Here is a 16,140-nt window from a genome sequence, read left to right on the forward strand (position 1 = left end):
ATAAATAACGGACGGGGCCAGACTCTTTTCAGTAGTATGCAGATATAGAACAAGTGTAAATGGCCAAAAACTGGAACACACGCAGTTCTATGCAAACATGCTTAAGAACTTCTTTACAGTGAGGGTAACAGAACACTGGAACAGGCTGCCCAGAAGTTATGGAACCTCCTTTTCTGGAGATATTCGAAACCTGCCTGGACAGTTTCCTGCTCAGCATACTGTAAGGGATCTGCTTTTACCAGGGGGGTGAACTCAACAATCTCCAGAGGTCCCTCCCAATACCTACAATGCTGTGATTCTGTGAAAACAATTAAAAAAAGAGAGAAAAAAATCCTTAAAATTTCTACTTTCTGTTACCCCTTTATAGTTGAAGTTAAACTTTTTTTTTTTTTTTTTTAATTCTATATCTTTAGTAAAGCACAGTGAATGTACCTTGAATTAATTAAAAGAGATATAATATTCAGAATTTAATATGATTTATTATAATTACATTTATTATAGTATAATATAATGTATAAAGAATTATAATGTATGGCTTAATAAATTTTGCTTTATTAAAGTAAGTAATGAAGGGAATAATATTCTTCCTAGATACTGCTTTAGAGATGTGATTATATATTCTTTTTAACATGCTGTTCTGTACCTCTAAAATATTTAAAAGAATAGAAAACAGGTCACAGTTTAATCATGTAAATATCAGAGTGGCAATCACGGTTGCATCACTATAGGCTTGGGGCAGAGTGGCTCAAAAGCTGTGCAGATGAAAAGGACCTGGGGGTTTTGACTGATTCTTGCATGAACATGAGCCGGCAGTGTGCCCAGGTGGCCAAGAAGACCAACAGCATCCTGGCTTGGATCAGGAATAGTGCAGCCAGCAGGACAATGGAGGTGATCGTCGCCCTGTACTCTGCTCTGGTGAGGGGGTCACATTGAGTACTGTGTTCAGTTTTGGTCCCCTCACTACAAGAAGGACATTGAGGCCCTGAAGCATGTCCAGGGAAGTGCTACAAAGCTGGTGGAGGGCCTGGAACACAAGTCCTATGAGGACTGGCTGAGGGAACTGGGGTTGTTTAGTCTGGAGAAGAGGCTCGGATGAGACCTTATTGCTTTCTACACCTACCTGAAGGGAAGGTGTGGGGAGCTGGGGGTCAGCCTCTTCTCACAGATAACTAGTGATAGGACCAGAGGGAATGGCCTCAAGTTGTACCAGGGGAGGTTTAGTTTGGAAATCAGGAGATACTTCTCAGAACTAGTAGTCAGGCATTGGAACAGATTTCCCAGGGAAGTGGTAGAGTTCAGGCTAGTGGTAGAGTGGTAGAAATCCCTGTTTTTTTTTAAGGAAAGGTTGGAGCTGGGGCTTAGGGACATGGCTTAGTGGTTGACATTGGTAGTAGGGTGATGGTTGGATCTTGGAGGTCTTTTCCAACCCTAGTGATTCTATGATTCTAAGGTTAAAACATGGAATTATAAACATTAATTTTGTGTGTAAAGTTTGTGTGTTAAAACTATTCAAGTAAATAGTATTACTACATCTCCTGTTTTCTGTTTCAAAGTAAGGTCTTTGAACTAAAGATAGTGCCTTTTGATTTTTTAAAATACTTGTCATATATACCGGTATAAACATTTCACTGATTTGTATGCACTGTAGCCCTGCTGTCTTAAAACTGTTGTCTCCGTATGTGTCACTTGGATTAATAGTTAATAAGAAAGCTGCATTTGTGTTATCATTTTGTAGTAAAGTTAACATAATATGCAGTTAAGAAATAAATACACTAAGTACTGTTGAATTATTACAGAGTAAATATTTGGTTTTACACCTGCATGCAGGAGACAAATATTTCAGAAATAAATACTGAAAGCTATAATAATTTAAACTATGCTCTTTTGCTTTGTGAAATTTATATGATGAGACCATAATTTCTGTGGAGTTGTGGAATGAAGCTGAACTCTTCTGAACTTCTTTGGAAGGTTTCATATACAGTTGTTGGAATTTTCTTTTTCAGGGAAAGTTATGTAAATGTGACTAAGTGCTCAACTTCAAAATTCAAATGTCTATGCATGATGCATGAAGGATTTTTTTTTAGTCTGAAAGTTATGTACCTCACACATATCAAAGACATACTATTCTATTAGTTAGTACTCTCCTGTTATTTAAAATTCAATGTCCAAAGAGGGTATTCAGCTCTGTATAGAAGACAATCTCTGTATTCTTTGCATGTTGCAAAATACTTTTAAAGATAATGATCTCTACATTGAATTCCTTCTTTCTAAATGGTGTCAATATTGTTATCATAGCATCTCAAAATGAGATGCTAAATGGCAGCAAGACTGGGAATACAATTTCTCCGGAGATTATGTCAGTTTATGGGTATAATTTCCAAAATGCTCATCTGTAGTAGAGATTTCACAACTCCATTTTCACAGTTATGCTAGCTTTAGCAATAGAGCACAAATTTTGCCAACTCCAGTAAGAGATTTATGCTCTTTGAAACATGCTTAGAATTATAGAATCATTCAGGTTGGAAAAGACCTCTAAGATCATCTAGTCCAACCTTTAACCTGGTACTAAAGTTCACTACTAAACTGAGTTCCAAATCTGTGTTTCTTGAACACCTCCAGGGATGTTGACTCAACCAGTTCCCTGGGCAGCCTATTCCTATTGCCACACAACCCCTTCAGTAAACAAATTTCTACTAATATCCAACCTAAGCCTCCCCTGGCACAATTTAGGGACATTTCCCCTTATCTTATCACTTTGGAGAAGAGCCTGATCCCCTCCTCACTATAGCCACCTTTAAGGTAATTGTAGGGCGTGATACGTTCTCCCCTGAGACTCCTTTTCTCTAGGCTACACAGCCCTAGTTCTCTCAGCCGCTCCTAGAAAGACCTGTTTTCTAGACCCCTCACCACTTTTGCTGCCCTTCTTCGGACACAATCCAGCACCTCCATATCCTTCTTGTAGTGAGGGGCCCAAAACTGAACACAGTATTTGAGGTGCAGCCTTGCCAGCCCAGAGTACAGACTGGTACTGTAGACTTAAACTGGTTCTCTGTTGTTACAATTAGGTGAGTGCATCAAAGTCAAAAATCAATGAATTATTTTATTTCATTGGAATGTAAATATTGTAGACACAAGATATGGAAAAAACAAAAGAGGTTTGAATATGAAGCCTAGTTTTATCAAAACTCAAAAATATAAACTTTTACATAAATTTACAGTTTTAATAGTATATTTACAATTATATATAAATATGCAATTTTTACAACATGCTACTGTTACTTGAATCTTCATAACATCAGAAGAATAATGGTTTAGTATGTCTTTTCCCTATTTTATATTAAATATCAAACAGAGCAAATATATTTCAAGGACATAGAAATTGAAATTGGCAAGTCAGCAAACTCACATAAATCTTCATCTCCTTTATTGCATTTTAAGTATTTCTGATATAAATGATTTTTCTAATTATGTAACTTTTGTTTGTGAGGTATGAGAATTTCACTAAGCTCTTGTGTAACATTACAGAAAGTTAGAATAAACTATGTAAAACTGCCACTAAACAATGCAGTTGTAAGGTGTACACAATTTGGCATATAATATTGCTTTTATCTGAAGTAAAATCCAAATATTTTAGGAATGACTGCTTATAAATATGTCACATCTTACAAGAGTAAAATTCTTGCTGATATCACTAGATCTTGTTTCAGCTGGGAAAGAGTTAAGTTTCTTCACAGTAGCTGCTAAGGTGCTGTGCTTTGGATTTAGGATCAGAGTAATGTTGATAACCTGCTGATGTTTTAAGTGTTGCAGAGCAGTGCTTACACTAAGTCAAGGACTTTTCAGCTTCTCACACCACCATGCCAGTGAGGTGGCTAGGAGTGCACAAGCAGCTGGGAGTGGACAGAACCTGGAAAGCTGATCCCAACTGGCCAAAGAGATATTGCATACCTTATGGTGTCATGCTAAACAATAAAACTATGGGGGGACAGGGAAGACCTCATTGCACTCTACAGCTTCCTGAAGGGAGGTTGTGATGAGGAGGGACACAACCTCTTCTCTCAGATAACTAATGATAGGACTAGATGAAAAGGCCACAAGTTGCACCTGAGGAGATTAAGATTAGAGATCAAGAAAAACTTCTTCTCTCAAAGAGTGGTCAGGCACTGGAACAGCCTGCCTAGAGAGGTGGTGGAGTCACCATCCCTTGCAGTGTTTAAGAAGTGCCTGGGCAAGGTGCTACGAGATATAATTTAATAGCTTAGTGGGTAGTACTGGTGGTAGCAGGATGGTTGGACTAGATCTTGTAGGTCCTTTCCAACCTTGTGTTTACATGATTCTATGAATAGGCAGCTAAACTCCAACACAACCACCCTCTCACTCCCACTCCTCAAAAGAAGAGGGGAAGAAGAGTGTATGATGGAAAGAAAAAAAGGTTCATGGGTTCAAATAGGGATAATTTAAATAAAGGGAAATAAAAGACATAAAAACACAGACAAACCAACAAAGAAAAAACAAAACAGAACAGCAAACAACAAGCGAAGGCCAGACAGAAGCAAAGGTGAAAGAATTTTTTTTCTCTATTTCCCATCAACAAGCAATGTTTGGGAAGCATGGCCTCAACACACATAATTAATCAGAAGGACAGATGAGAGCACCCATAATGAAAGCCACCAGCCAGTCTCCTTATTTCCTAGATTTTATTGCTGTGTCATTATATCATATGGAATATGATATAAAACAGAAAAGCTTTAAAAATTCTGAGTACAGTAAGTTTTAGGTCATATAAGCACTGCAGAGTTTTTTATTACCAACTGTCCATCTGAGTCAAAGAAGCAGTTAGTTTGCAAAAAATAAGGTTAGTGCTGTTTTCATTTCCAGCTTATATATATATATATATTTGTACTCTATATGTGAGCTAAATATGAATCTGAGCTAAAGTTTACTGCTACCATTGATCTTAAAATCATAGATTAACACAAATGAAGTTATCTGGTAAATGGATACCACTGGCTTTTATTTTCCAACTCAGAGTTAAAAGCTCCTGGAATCAAGAGTTATTTGCTATATATTCATTAGCACAACTTTCACAACTTTACTTTTCTAAATTACTGTGGTAGTTGTAGGTGTTATTTAAGATTCTTCCCCTTGCTACTTTTACTTATCATTTCTTTGAATTTAATTTAATTTAATTTAATTTAATTATAGCTTATTTTATTATTCAGAAGAAAAATATTATTAGTTTATTATTATTATTATTATTATTATTTGTTTTCTGTAATCCCTAGAGAGTTCCAAAGAATCTGGAACTTTTCCAGGTCTTTGGCTTCCACACTTTTGGTGAAAGAAATGATAAGGGGAAAATTATGCTGAACCAATGACAAGAGTAACCCATCCAATCATGTCTTGCTGCATAGCTTATTAGTCATTCATATCCAAATTCTACTTAAATAGTTAACTTGTAACACAGAAATTCTAAATTATTGGAATGTCCTTGAATTGTCCATGGAGTTTGCTGCTCACATGGACCAAAACCAACCAATCAAATAAACAAAACCAAACACAACAAATTATTATTATTATTATTATTTTTTAAAAAAGGGTACTGGATCAAAGTTATATGAATGTAAGATATGCTAAAAATTCTGTTGCATTAATTTTGCTTGCATATAGGACTCAATAATTCTGTAGGCAAAGCAGTCATGAAAGCCACAGAGAACTTCTGCTTTCCTATATAAAATTGAAATGATGGGACCAATCAATAGAAAATATCTGGGAAACAGGAAATGAAAAGCACAATTCCCCATACTGCATGTGTTAGTGTACAGGAACTTAAGAGCATGTTGTGTTCCTAGAAAGTATATGGGAGATTTCTCCTTAATTATGCTTTGTAGGTAGCTAATCTGTAATAGCTGGAGGTTCAGCAACCTTTGTCCAGCAAGCATAATAGGTCAGTGAATAGGTAATGGACACTGAAGGCAATGAAACTGAAAGACATGAAAACTTTGAGCACCAAGCCAGTCTGCTTAGAGGTGCTGCAGAGCTTTCATCCTTGGACAGTTGAAACTCTTCTGGATCTGGTTCTGTGTAACCTCTTTTATCTGACTCTGACTGAGCAGGGTGGTTGGACTAGAGAATCTCCAGAGGCCCCATCAGTTGTTCTGTGATTTTGTCAATTAATTATTTTAAGTGGTGAGATTTTATATTTATTTATTTAGTTAGTTAGTTTTTCAATTATGTCCTTCTAAAACTGAAAACTGCTTCTAGTCTTTCATTCATATGAGTGTCTGCCATTTCCAGTCTACAACATCTTCTGTGTCCTTGTTTTTTTTTTTTTTTTTTTTTTTTGAATTACAAAAATGACTGAACAACATTAACTTCTGCATGTGCAGAATGGAGAATTATCCCAGCCATCTGAAAATAAAACAAAGTTAATTAATACTAATCTTTCAATCATTTATCTTTCAGACACCTGGGGAAGAGTCTGCATGGCCTTTTTTTGGTGCTATGACCTTGCAAAAGATGAATATGTATATAGCGAACTTTATAAGTGTAATCTTTATGTCTGTAAGAAAACAAAACAAATTATCTTGGTGGAAGAAAGCAAACAGTGTTTTGATTGGAGATTAGTGATACAAAAGCTAGATAAATTGTAAACAATGTGGATTAGTACACAAAATAATTTTAGGGAGTAAACAATTACAGTAAATAAAAAATTTAGTGATTGAATTAAACTGTCAAAACTGATAAGTGATTGAGTGTCCCATGTCACAGGCAGACTAGGAGACTCATGATGTAAACCTAGTAAGGTAAAGCAAACCTGGGGAAGATCCTCCCAAAATTCCAGAGGTACAGACACCCACTGCTACATCAAAGTATTGGAGCCTTGTCTTCATTACTGGACCTACTATGGAGTAAGCTAAGTGTTGTATCTTCTTTGGGACAGTAGTGAATATAATCTTCTTTGTCAATACTTGTGCCAAAACATGTGCCCCTCCCCAGCTGTAGCCTGTTGAGATAGATGAATGAGAGTATGTTTTTGATTGTGTATCCATGGTGTGGGCTGTAGATCACACATAATAGTAACAAGCCAGGTGTGAGTGAGATGTGTTTGTACTGTGTGATTATTTGTCACTGTCGTTTAGTATTTAGTACTATTAAGCATTATTTCTTTACTAATTTGAGTTGTTAATGCATCCTTATTTTTAATCAATAAGCAATTATTTAAATTAATCATGGGCTCACCTACTTTCCTGGCATAACTGCATCCACACTAGTTCATCAGCCACCACAGCAGTTATGAAATCTGGTGTGCTGTGTGTGGGCAGAATATGTTAAAGGTTCTGGGAGACGTGAATCCACCTTTGTGTTCCAGATCCATGACTGTATTGTGACAAACTGTCAGAAATCAAAAGTATCATGAGGCTGTCCCTGTGAAAACACCATACAGCCTTTAAAACAAAAAAACAAACAAACAGACAAAAACAAACAACAAAAAAAACAACCCACAGCCCAGAAAGAATAAAGCACTTGATGCAAGCAGGTTTATTAACACTAGTTTTGGAGTGCACAGTTAAAAAAAAAGGCTTGGAAAAGGAAGGGACTCTTCTTTCACTTTATTAAAATGAAAAGTTTTTTTTTTTTTTTAATAAAAATAATTTTATTTCAAAATAAGGTAAAAGAAAGGGAGAATGTTAAATATTTGAAGATCTGAAGAAAATATAATTTAATTTCCACTGATATGAAAGAATGAGGGGAAAATAATGAGGTTCAGCTGTATTCCTAATATTTATTGTTGTTGTTGCTGTTTGTTTGTTTGCTCTAACTTTACTTACAATGGCAAACATCAATAAGGTTGATTAGTGCTGCTATGGACCCATCTGATGATTATGTAAGTTTGAAAATATATAACATAGCTAGAAAATCTAGAAACAGAACATAATTCTTTCTGTTTCCTAGGTATTCAAATACTCATATAAAGCAGTCCTTTAAATATAACAACCTATTATTGATTCTTTGCAAAAAGTAAACATCAGAGCCTCTTGTTAATACAACACCCCTTAATTAGAGCTAGACTTCACATGCAATTTGCTGTGTTCCTGGCATTAGATATCAAATTTCCCCAAAAGTTAATTCAAGGATTACCAACCTTCCCAGGATACATGAAAAGCTAGTAATTAATCAAGCGAGGAACCCATGCCCAGTCTATAGTTGTATTAATCAGCAGCATGGCTATGGTAGTGCAGGAGCTGTTGGGTAATTCAAAACCTATGACTAGGAAAAAGTGAGTCAGCAAGGAATGCCTTTGGTACCAGCCACTAAAATAAGTAGAGAGGAAACATGGAAACAACTATTTTTTATCCTTCAGATATTCTCAAAGATTCTTCTTTGTATTGCAAATCATAGTTTACTCTGTCAATAATATAAATATTTATAAAATACAACTTAACAGGTCAGGAAGACCAGAAGACATTCCTACAAGCTGAGAGGTACAAATTGGTAGTGAAACATGATTTTCTGATCTATAGCAAGTGCTTTGTGGCAAGCTGTTTTCATATGTTGATTGCATGTAGAATTTTGCAAATATTCCACATTTTCAAAACTCAGAATCACTCTCAGGTTATGATTCATGCCACGTTGTATTGTCTTTGAGTAGCAGAAACATCTCTAGAAAGCAGTCTTCAACATCAAGAACTGATTTCATTCTGATTCTTTGAATTACAGTGGCAACCTGTAAACTAGCCCCAAAGGTTACACAAACACTCAAAACACTGAGAGGCAGCTCTGGATCATAAATTTTTCAACAAGTATATGTAGGTGAAAGAAGACTCATGATTCCATAAGAAATTCACTATATATTACATCAGTGTTCAAACACAGAGCTTACTAACTGTTCCTTGACCTATTGCTACTATAATTTGAGTAGATCCACCAACTAAATGCATTGGGAATTTGTGCATAATTGTTACTGAGCATATTAGTTGTGAAACTTCTCCAGTAGTTCTCCATTTTCTATCTCATGACTTAAGTACTCTTTGTGATACTAGATTGTATCATTAATCATCTTTTGATATACACTTAAACTCTACTTCAACTCTCAAGTTTTACAAGTACAACAACTACTTAGGAATTGAAAAGTATGCATTACCATATGCTGTCACCACAGAACGGTAAATGTCTAGTACAAATGCTCTAATAATACACAATAAAAGACTTCTAAGTAATTGTTAAATAATAGCAGTTGTGAATGCCATGTTTAATTATAACAATTTCTCATTTGTTTTAGAGAACAAACTCTACTTTAATATGGTTAAATATTTGTTAATATTGTAGAATAATCTCCAAAACTCTGAAACTAAGGATATCATGATTGAAATAGCGATATATAGAGGAAAGCAGATTTGTTTCTGCAGAAAAATAAAGAAGAGTTGCATTTTATTTTGTTAGTATTTTTTGTTAGTATTTTATTGTTAGTATTTTTTAGAAACAACCACCAAAGAGAAAGGTGTTCAGATCCCTAATTTATTCAGATTGATACCCTATGAAAATGTCAAAGTTATTTTTGCATTTTATGTTCTTGCATGTGACAGTTTTAATGGGGTCACCTGTGATATGTAAATGTATCTTTATTTCTGACATCCAACATTTTCTCACAGAATCACAGAATTGTCTAGGTTGGAAGAGACCTCCAAGATCACAGAATCCAACATCTGACCTAACACTGTCCTCCACTAAACCATATCCCTGAGCTCTACATCTAAACGTCTTTTAAAGACCTCCAGGGATGGTGATTCAACCACTTCCCTTGGCAAATAAATCTCCCTAAATGCCATGGCTTTCATAATTTAAAATGAAGACTACCTTTCATAATTTTAAATTATACAGATAAATATTATTACTGTGTATATACATACCTGGTGGCAAAATCACAGTCCATTTCTTAAACATTTTCACTAGAACTCATTTCTTTCCTACCAGAACTTCATAACAAAACCTCACTCTGGTGTTTCCCTTCTCATGTATGAGCACAGTTTTTTTTTTTTTTTTTTTTTTTTTTTTTTTTTTTTAACTTGCTGTTGCAGAAGCTCCCAACATGAACAGGCATCTCATATGCTTTTCTTGTGCCATAGTGATGATATGATTTCCACTATAAAAATATCTACTTTTATAGTCTAAATACACATCAGGAAAATTATTTAGGCTACACATCAGGAAGAGGTTCTTCATCAAGAGGGTGGTTGCACACTGGAACAGGCTCCCCAGGGAAGTAGTCACTGCACCAAGCCTGTCTGAATTTAAGATGCGTTTGGACTGTGCACTTAGTCACGTGGTCTAAAATTTTGGGTAGACCTGTGTGATGCCAGGAGTCAGACTCGATGATCCTTATGGGTCCCTTCCAACTTGGGATATTCTATGATTTTATGATTCTATGTAAATCGTGTAGTTAGTGTGGCTCCATAATCAGCTTAAGGAAATATTTAATTTGATCATTCCAAAAATTGTTAAGACCACAAAATTATCTTTATAACAGCTGCATAGAAGTATCCAGGAGATGAGAAAAGAGTTAAGAAATGTTAAGAAACATCAATACTAAAGCTGTGCCTGAATTATGATATAGGGGCAAGGTGCTCTTGCGCCCTACCATGCCCTGCCTTTTTCTCTGGGGCCCTGCTGTTCTCTTTAACTTTTAGTGTGTAAGACATTCTTCCTCTCCTCTTCCATGTCCACAGACTGTTTACAATTTCACAAGCCCATGTTGTTGAGCTGCTAGTTAGAAAAAGAATGAAGGCTGCAGCTAGAGATGGCAGAATGGTTTTTTTTTCAAAACTGCTGCTGAAGAAAAAGTGTAAGAAAATCAAATCTGCTTCTTACAGGTCTGATTTCTGAACTAAGAGTTTTCTCCTGTAAATGTCTTGGCCCTTCACTCAGTCACAACCCCACCAGAGACAGGTCTAACTAGCTCAGGCTGGAATTTTTCAACCTCCTCTTTGTCTGCAAGATATGGCTCCCTGTTATAATCTAGGTAGCCTAGTTGATATTTGTCTACCCATTGGAATTTCAGGAAGTCTCCATACAGTGAAACATTTCTTGTTATATAAAAAAAAATCAAGAGTTCCTAATTGTTCCTGTAAGCACACCATTAGCAGTGGCATAGAGAATCAAATTTCAATCACATTCAGTTTTAGAATCCTAAACCAGCAACATAGAACAGAAAAAATATTTCTCTCAAAGCCTATATATATAGCTTGTGTCTTTACAGATGCTAGCAGCATCCCCAAGATGGCACTATGCCATAGAAATATTAAGAAAGCTGAAACAAGTAAAAATTAAATTATCAAATATAACAACAAATACAGCTTGTTGTACTGTTGATAAAAATAGAATTAAATGTGTCTATTTGAACCAGGCAATAAAATGCTAAAGTATTGCTAATATCAAATAATTAGCATAAATTATAAAAAGTATTTTAACTTAGCAATTTTTTTTTTATTTTTTATTTATTTATTTTTTTTTTAAATCTGAAGATACTGTAAGAAAACTATCTTATTATCATAAATATTGAAACAATAAAACACTATATTGAGGAGTCCTGACAGTGCAACTCATATTTCTCTGGGTCATCATTGTAATAGACTAATCAATGTTAACTACCAATTTGATGCAAAGAACACATTTCTGGACAATTTTCTCCATATAATAGTGTATATTACATATTATTATACAAGGAGAGCAGTGCACAGGACAAGCAACCAGGTCATGGCGTGTCAGTCAGGCCATGGCAGTTTGTGCAGGCAGGGCTAGCAGGGAGGGCAGAGGATCCCTCCCCACTCAGGAGACTGGCTCACCTACCGGCTGCCTCCCAGACACCAAACCCAGCCATGGTCACCGCCAGGCAGCAAGCGCTCAGCAAAGCACTCGCCAAAAAGACCGTGGCAACCCAGACCAAGTGCCTGCCCAAAGATGTGGCTGTTAGGTCTCTGACTGCAGGGAGTGCCTGAGCCTGTTGGGCCAACGGAGGGTGGCAGAGATACTGCCTGCCTGAGCTGCGAGCAGGTGGAGGATCTGATCAGCCTTGAGGCAGAGCTCAAGGAGGCAGTGGAGAGATTAAGGACTATTAGGGAGTGTGAGCAGGAGTTAGACCGGTGGAGTCACTCCCTGCCATGCCTGAGAGAAAGGCACCGGGGAGAAACACCCCTAATAGTGATGGAACTCCTGCCCTGTTGCTGTCAGGCCGAGGGATGGGACCTGAAAGATGGAGAGGAATGGAAACAGGTCCCTGCTCGGTGTCACAGGCGAGTTGCCTCCCTACCTACCTGCCAGGTGCCCTTACACAATAGGTTTGAGGCTGTGGAGCTCAAGGGAAAGGGTGGTAAGGATGTGGGGGAAAGTCACAGGAGGCTGTCTAGGGCAAGAAAGTCAAATCCACGCCTCAAGATTTCCTGCACCAAGAAGGAAGGATGGGTAATTGTCATAGGTAATTCCTTTCTGAGGGGAACAGAGGGCCCCATGTTTTGGCCAGACCCTACTCGTAGGGAAGTCTGCTGCCTCCCTGGGGCCCAGGTCAGGGACATCACCAGGAACAGTAATGGGTAATATCATGACCAGTTTTGCCCCTCTGATTATTATCTCTTATTCAGATTGGCAGTGATGAAGTCACTGAGAGAAGCTTGATAGCTATAAAAATGGACTTCAGGGGACTGGGGCAGTTAGTGGATGGAGTAGAAGTACAGGTGGTGTTTTCCTTTATCCTTTAGTAGCAGGGAGGGTTACTGAGAGGACCTGGAAAGCCCAGCTAATCAATACATGGCTGAGAGGCTGGTGCCACAGCAGGAATTCAGGATTTATTTTATTTTATCTTATTTTTATTTTATTTTATTTATTTAACCACGGGGTGGTTTACTTGGCACCTGGTCTGATGGCTGCAGATATGTCCCACTTTTTTTTAAAGGGGGAAGTGATTTCTAGCCCAGGAGCTGGCAGGGCTCATTGAGAAGGCTTTAGACTAGGTATGACGGGGGATGGGGATGAAGTGAGGCTTGATAGAGATGAGCACAGGGGAGCAATGTCAGCACGGGCTGTGATGGCAGTGGTGCAACTGAAGTGCAGCTACACCAACTCATGCAGCATGGGCAACAAACAGGAGGGGCTGAAAGCCATTGTGTAACAGACAAGCTACACCTTAGTTCCCATCACTGAAATGTGGTGGGATCACTCCCACTACTGGAGCGCTGCAATGGATGGCTACAAGCTCTTTGGAAGGGAAAGGCAACAGAGGAGGAGTGGTGGTGTGGCTCTCTGTATTAGAGAGTGTTTTGATGTTGTTGAGCTTGTTGTTGGGAATGAAAAGGTAGAGTCCCTGTGGATAAGGATCAGGGGGTTGGCCAACAAGGCGGACATCTTGGTGGAGGTCTGTTACAGACAGCCAAACCAGAATGGAAATATGGATGAGATAGTCCGCAAGCAACTGGCAGAAGTTGTGCAATTGTCAGCACTTGTTCTCATGGGGAACTTCAGCTTCCCAGACATATACTGGAAATACAATACAGCTCTGAGGAAGCAGTCTAGAAGGTTCCTGGAGTGCGTGGAAGACAGCTTCCTGACTCAGCTGGTTAGGGAGCCTACCAGAGGGGGTGCCTCGCTAGACCTGCTGTTCCTGAACAGAGAAGGACTGGTGGAAGATGTGGTGGTAGGGAATTGTCTTGGGCAGAGTGACCACAAAATGGTATTCTTGGTGAAGTCAGGAGCGGGAGGTCAGTAAAACTGCTACCTTGGACTTCTGGAGTGCAGACTGAACTGTTCAGGACACTGGTAGGGAGGGTCCCTTGGGAGTCAGTACTGAAGGGCAGAGGTGTCCTTGTGTGCCATAAGATGAGCTGGCAGGGAAGAAGACTGGCATGGCTGAACATGAACTTTTGCTGAGTGTCCAGGAAAAAATTGAGTTTATGTCCAGTGGAAGAAGGGGCTGGCAACTCAGAGAGGGTACAAGGAAGTTACCAGTATATGCAGAGAAAAAATCAGGAAGGCCAAAGGCCAGTATGAGCTCAACCTGGCCACTATGATTAAGGATAACAAAAAATATTTTTATAACTATATTAATGGCAAGAGGAGGGCCAAAGAGAGTTTCAATTCTTTGCTGAACACAGGGGGGAACATGACTACTGAGGATAAGGAAAAGGCTGAGGTTCAATGTAACAGTTCCTCAGAAAACAGTGCATTTTCAGAATTGAGGATGCTTTTCCTTGAAACAATATGGCTTTACATGGGATAGCCTAGGATTTCTCAAAGCCTGCAATATGAATGATGATTGGGAACTTTGGCCTGTATCCAACCAATTGGAATTGTCTCTGCAGTTCTGGAATTACTTCTATAACTAACATAGAGAGATTGTTTTATTTACTACTTTATTTCTATCTCTGTATGTACACTGTACTGAGTGGCTGTATGAGAGAAAAACTAAAGCAACAGAAATGTTAGAAAAGGTTCTCCACAAAAAAAATAAATGCACAAAATTAAAACAAAACAAGACAAAGGTTTGTGTATATTTTCTTTAGAAAGTTGTGTAAGTGTTGACATGTGGGGAAGTAACAATGAATATTCATTATAATTTAGTTTCAGCTTCTCTATAAAACCTATGTTACTCTGATAATTTATATATCCCATTTAATGATCATGAGGGAGAAAATATACAAAGTAAGTGATGTATTTCCAAGAATATACTACCTACTCACTGTTTTGGATTTTCATAATTTATTTCACTAGAGATTTAGAAGGGGAGTTATTTAAAGTACAGTAATAATTAAAAATATATGATAAATAACTTGAAAATTCTAGAACGAAGTGTTCTAAAATTTTAGACTATTTGAAAATGTTTACTACAGTGCTGACAATGGTCAGGTTCATGATTCACAGATACAGCAAAAGAAATGAATAGATACTGAACATCTTTCAACACTAAAAGCCTTTTTTGACTTTCATACCTAGAATAAGCTGTGAAAAGCTCTTAAACTGCCTCTGCAGATTTTTGAGCCAAACCTATACAATAAAAGGTTGCTCAAAGTCTTATACTAAATGAAAAACTTGACATTCAACAATCAGTGTAAAACTGAAGGAGTAGATAATCTATTTTTGTTTCTTTTATTTTTTTTTTCTTTCAGTAGCAATCAAATTTAAAATAAAATTCAGATTGATAAGTTTGATGCAGATATTTGCCAGGAAAAAAATGTATATATACTTAAAACTTCAAATGTAGTTTTGTTCTTTCTATAGCATACACACTGAGATTTCTTACCTGATTCTTTGAAGCATGCTTACTGTTGGGAACAAAGTGCTGCACTAGATGTATATGATGTTTGATCTAGCCAAGGTTATAGATTCTTTTGTCTTTCCTTCACTCAGTGAATTTTAGTGACAAACTGAAATTTATCTAATCTTGTGAAGTAAAAGCACCGTTAACATAAATCCTTGCCTCATTTTTCAGTTTTACCTGGAATAGCATCAATACTTAAAGTGAGGTACTATGTTGCCATATTTCAGTGTTTTAAAATTATTTTCCTTCATTTTACAAATAAGCAGATAAGCTGTGTTTGGCACAACTAACTGGATGATCACTGAACATAGATTACCATTCTCAGAATCACAGAATCACAGAATAGTCACAGAATCCAACCTCTGACCTAACACTAACAAATCTTCCACTAAACCATATCCCTAAGCTCTACATCTAAATGTCTTTTAAAGACCTCCAGGGATGGTGACTCAACCACTTCCCTGGGCAGCCTATTCCAGTGACTAACAACCCATTGTTGGACATTGTTGGACTCTATAACATGCTGATCTTTTTTCTGTTTTTCTGTTTTTATCTCAAAGACTTTCAACGAGTGACTAATTCAAAATCGATGTTATGCCTTGTCATATCCTGTAGTGAATAATTATCTGCTTTTTATTAGTTCCTCCTGAAGTCAAATCCAGGAAGGAGGAGGAACTATCTCGACAGTACTCTGCCTACTTGATGTTCATTCAGTTCTACAGTAGCTACTTACTGAAATAATATCCTGAACTCACATAAAATGATATTGTATTTGATCTCATTTCTCGAGTGGCTCTTACACTGAAGAGAGTGACTTCATAAATCTTGGTAAGACT

The 16,140-nt window shown here is 37.3% G+C and overlaps 1 long non-coding RNA gene across 1 annotated transcript; it reads left to right on the plus strand.

Moving 5' to 3' along the window:
• Positions 1-3,058: 3,058 nt before the first annotated feature.
• Positions 3,059-14,158, plus strand: LOC118171141. Its single transcript, XR_004753064.1, has 3 exons — positions 3,059-3,069; positions 13,279-13,283; positions 14,063-14,158. It is a non-coding gene; the product is annotated as an uncharacterized LOC118171141 (long non-coding RNA).
• The last annotated feature ends 1,982 nt before the right edge of the window (positions 14,159-16,140 follow it).

This window comes from Oxyura jamaicensis, chromosome 8, assembly GCF_011077185.1.
Source record: "Oxyura jamaicensis isolate SHBP4307 breed ruddy duck chromosome 8, BPBGC_Ojam_1.0, whole genome shotgun sequence".
NCBI classification, from domain to species: domain Eukaryota; kingdom Metazoa; phylum Chordata; class Aves; order Anseriformes; family Anatidae; genus Oxyura; species Oxyura jamaicensis.